The sequence below is a fragment of the Palaemon carinicauda genome, chromosome 7 (genome assembly GCF_036898095.1).
Source record: "Palaemon carinicauda isolate YSFRI2023 chromosome 7, ASM3689809v2, whole genome shotgun sequence".
In the NCBI taxonomy this organism is placed as follows: Eukaryota; Metazoa; Arthropoda; class Malacostraca; order Decapoda; family Palaemonidae; genus Palaemon; species Palaemon carinicauda.
In genome coordinates, this window is record NC_090731.1 from 46,368,030 (window position 1) to 46,373,029 (window position 5,000).

A 5,000-nucleotide genomic window follows, 5' to 3' on the forward strand; every position below is an offset into this window, starting at 1 on the left:
CCAATTCTAGAGTCTGAGTGGCCTCAGTCCTAGCTTTATACCCTTGACAATTCCCAATAGAATTCCCACTGCCTTACGGGCATTCCATGTCGAATTCTGTCCTGTGCCTTCGGTCACAACAAATTGTCTATGGATAAAGGTCACGGTAACCAGCCGGGCGGGTTACACGGAGTATGTATCTATCTCCTTCTTTTCCGCCCATTCTCTGTTCATCACACTTAATGTTAAGTTAAAAATTAATCAATTAATATTTAACTTTAGTTTAAGAGTCATCCTTATGACTCCCCCATACTCATGTTCTCTTTCTCTTACAGGAGGAGCAACTGAAGTGCGACCACGGCTTCTGTGCAGTGAAGCGCCCGCACTTTTATGGACACACGGCGTGTAGGACCCACGCCCCTTGTGCCAACAAGAAAGGGGATCTGAAGTTCTGGGACCCGCAGAACTGTACGGTCTGCCAGGATCGCCTGGTCGACGCGTTCAATAACCCTCCTTCAGCGGAGGTTAGGGACGCTTCTCGAGAGAAGCTACGCAAATGGGTGCGTGGCTTCCAGAAGAACGCCACTGGACCGTACCTTGCCACTGAAGACATGAGGGCCTTACTGTTCCCAAAGGCATCCCCAGATTCTGTGGTCCCCAAGGATCAGATCCCCACCGTTCAGATATCAGTGGAACCCGATGTCGTCATGGCCCAGTCCATGCACGAGTGTCACCTGGATGCCGACAACGCGGAGCGCATGTCGGAGATTTCGGAGACCACGGAGAGGAACCTCCTGGCCCAAGACATGGACGATGAAGAGGACCAGGTGGAATACACCGAGTCGGAGCAGGAGGTCGCTCCGCCTTCCACCCCCGCCCCTACTCCTACACCGACGGAAGTGTCTCTCCCGTCTACCTCCGCTACCCCGGACCCCATCCCATCCGCCCAGGAGATGTTCCGTATGATCGAAGCGCTTATGGACAAGAAGCTTCAAGTGACACACGAGTACATCAGGTCCATGGGAGGTTCTAAAGAGCCGAAAAAGATTTCGGTTAAGGACCTCCCGATATGCTCGCACGCCAACCCCTGGAGGTATGCCGAGCATATGCCCATCGCAACGGGCAGGATCTTCATCAGCGAGAAGGTCGGCTCGATTGCCCTGGAAGAAGTGGAGTTCTTCCCGAGTTTTGAGGCTTATCCGGACTGTTACGTCCGGCTTCGATCCGAACCTGCCTCTAAAGAGGAGACCGAACCTAAGGAGGTGATAGTTTTCGATCTCCCGAAGGCCCAGGCTATGTTGGCCAACGCTGTTAAAAGTAGGGGCTTTACCTGCTCAAAGCTTCCGGCGCTGAGCAAGAAGCACCCTACCTACGTCGCACCCGATGATGCGGTCCTCCCCTTTAAGGAAAAGGCCTTCGCTGCGTGTCACAAGGCAGTGGAAGAAGGGAAGCCTTGCCCTGCACTGGAGGAGTGCAGACCCTTCTCCATGGTGACTCCCCCCAATGTTCGACACTGGAAGGATATCCAGCATACCTTCGTAGTGGGAAAACTAGATCCTGACGTGGCTGGACGTCAGTTTAATGAAGACCTCCCGAAACTTAACGACCATCTCCTTCGTCGGGAACAAGATACGAAGGAAAGGCTCGCAGCATCCATGTCCCTCCAAGTACAGCTTGACGTCATGGCTGGCGACACCAGAGTCCCCGACCACTACATGGTACTCGCTAAATCGCATATGGCGACTCTGGTAAAGGACCTGTACAGTTTCATGAAGGCTCGGAGAGCCTGTCGTGAATTCGTGTTCTCAAGTGCCACAGTGAGACACGAACCCCGGAGGCTGATTTCCTCCAACATCTGGGGTAAGCACCTCTTTCCCTCCGATCTTGTGAAAGAGATCACCAACAAGGCCGCCACTGAGAATAGGAACCTTCTCAACAAGTGGGGCATGTCGAAGAAGAGGAAATCCTCTCAGGACGATGGCCCTCAACCTAAGAGGAAATCCTCCAAGCCAAAACCCCAGCAACGTCAACAGAGACGGCAGTTTCCGGGACCCGCTACTCCCCAAGTGGCTGCTCAGCCATAGCAGACCTTTCAGCTGGTCACCCAACCGGTTTTGTCCCAGTCACCGGTTTTCACCCCTGCCTTTGAGCAACAGACGACTACCTTTCGTCCCAAAGGTAGAGGCTCAAACAGAGGTGCAGGCAGAGACGCATCTCGCCGTCCCTCCAGAGGCAGAGGAGGAAGGGGAGCTAGCGGCCGAGGCAGTAAACCCTCGGGACACCAGAAGCAATGAAGTGCTTCCGGTGGGAGGAAGACTCCGCCAATTCCAGGATCGTTGGACCTTCGATCCCTGGGCACACAGCATCGTCAAGAAGGGTCTAGGCTGGAGTTGGACTCAACCACCCCCAACCTTCCAGCAATTCTTCCAACAATCAACCCCCCTTCTGGAAGAATATGTCCTAGATCTCTTGAACAAGAAGGTGATAAGGAGGGTAAAGTCAACCAGGTTCCAAGGGAGACTGTTTTGCGTTCCCAAGAAGGACTCCGACAAGCTCAGAGTCATTCTAGACTTATCCCCTCTCAACAAGTTCATAGCGAACAACAAGTTCAAGATGCTGACTCTCCAACAGATAAGGACCCTTCTGCCTCGAGGTTCTTACACGGTCTCCATAGACCTGGCGGATGCCTACTGGCACGTTCCAATGAACCACCACGCTTCCTCCTACCTAGGATTTCGACTCCAAAGGAAAAGCTACGCCTTCAGGGCCATGCCCTTCGGCCTCAACGTGGACCCTCGGATCTTCACAAAGCTGGCGGACGCCATAGTACAACAGCTCCGCCTCCAAGACGTCCAGGTAATGGCCTACCTCGACGACTGGCTAGTCTGGGATCCATCGCCCGAGGATTGTTTAAGATCCTGCAGCAAAGTCACCCAGTTCCTAGAACACCTGGGATTCAAGATAAACGCGAAGAAATCTCGCCTCTCTCCAGCTCAGAAGTTCCAATGGTTAGGAATCCAGTGGAACCTTCAGTCACACCGCCTTTCCATCCCCCAGAAGAAAAGGAAGGAAATAGCAGGGTCTGTCAAGCGACTGCTAAAATCCAAACGGATCACAAGACGTCAGCAGGAACGAGTTCTAGGCTCTCTACAGTTCGCCTCAGTGACAAACCCAGTGCTTCGTGCACAGCTAAAGGATGCCGCGGGAGTCTGGAGATGTTCTGCATCCATCGCTCGAAGAGACCTCAAGAGACGGCTCCCAAACAGACTTCGGCTTCTCCTCAAGCTGTGGTCGGAAGCAACGGCCCTGAAAAGGTCCATCCCTCTTCAACATCCACCTCCATCACTCAACATCCACACGGACGCTTTGCTGGAGGGTTGGGGAGGTCACTCCCACCAAAAAAAGGCTCAAGGCACATGGTCTCCCCTATTCAAGACGTTTCACATCAACATCTTGGAGGCCATGGCGGTCCTTCTAACACTGAAGAAACTCTCCCCGCCGCCCTCAATCCATATTCGTCTAACCCTAGACAACTCGGTGGTAGTTCGATGTCTCAATCGCCAAGGCTCAAGATCGCCCCAGATAAATCAGGTGCTTCTGACAATCTTCCGTCTGGCAGAGAAGAAGAAGTGGCACCTGTCTGCAGTTCACCTACAAGGATTCCGCAACGTGACGGCGGACGCTCTATCCCGGACAAGCCCGATAGAGTCGGAATGGTCTCTAGACGCAAGATCATTCTCCTTCATCTCTCACCAAGTCCCACAACTTCAGATCGATCTCTTCGCAACGAGCGACAACAATCAACTTCCTCGATATGTGGCCCCGTACGAGGACCCCAAGGCAGAGGCAGTGGACGCCATGTCACTGGACTGGAACAGATGGTCCAAGATCTACCTGTTCCCTCCCACCAACCTACTGCTGAAAGTCCTCTCCAAGCTGAGAACCTTCAAAGGGACAGCGGCCCTAGTGGCTCCCAAGTGGCCCCAGAGCAATTGGTACCCCCTGGTCCTGGAGCTGCAGCCCATGCTGATCCCTCTCCCAGGCCCAGTTCTCTCCCAGCAAGTACAGAAGTCGACTGTCTTCGCTTCATCATCGAAAATCAAGGACCTTCATCTCATGATTTTCTCTCCCTAGCCGCGAAGAAAAGGTTTGGGATCTCGAAGAAAAGTCTAGACTTCCTCGAGGAATACAAGACCGAATCCACAAGACGGCAATACGAATCATCCTGGAGAAAATGGGTCTCATTCGTCAAGGCAAAAAATCCTACGGAAATCACCATCGAATTTTGCATGTCCTTCTTTATTCACCTTCATGGACAGGGCTTGGCAGCCAACACGATTTCTACTTGCAAATCGGCCTTGACTAGACCACTGATGTATGCCTTCCAGATTGATCTGTCCAGCGACATCTTCAATAAACTGCCGAAAGCATGCGCTCGTCTACGCCCAGCACCCCCACCGAAACCGATCTCCTGGTCTTTGGACAAGGTGCTCCATTTCACCTCCAACTTGGATAATGATTCATGCCCTCTCAAGGATCTGACTCAGAAAGTCATATTTCTTTTTGCTCTTGCTTCAGGAGCCCGAGTCAGCAAAATAGTGGCATTATCAAGAGAAGAGGGTCATATCCTGTTTACTGACTCAGGAGACCTTACCCTATTCCCGGATCCGACGTTTCTCGCCAAAAACGAATTACCCACCAAAAGATGGGGCCCTTGGAGAATATGCCCCCTGAAAGAAGATGCCTCTCTATGCCCAGTAGAGAGCCTCAAGGTCTATCTTCGCAGAACTTCGGACTTTGGTGGAGGCCAACTCTTCAAAGGAGAAACATCGGGCAGCGACCTGTCACTGAAACAACTAAGAGCGAAAATCACCTACTTCATTCACAGAGTGGATCCTGACAGTACACCCGCCGGTCACGATCCTAGAAAAGTTGCATCGTCTCTGAATTTCTTTCAGAGTATGGATTTCGAAAGCCTTAAGAGTTTCACAGGCTGGAAATCCTCGCGTGTTTTCTTCAAA

General features: G+C 52.3%; 1 protein-coding gene across 1 annotated transcript in view; it reads right to left on the minus strand.

Annotated features, from left to right (window-relative positions):
• LOC137644275 (probable ATP-dependent RNA helicase DHX35) overlaps positions 1 to 5,000 on the minus strand; it is a 97,850-nt gene that overhangs the window by 71,868 nt on the left and 20,982 nt on the right. The gene's annotated exons all lie outside the window — the stretch shown is intronic.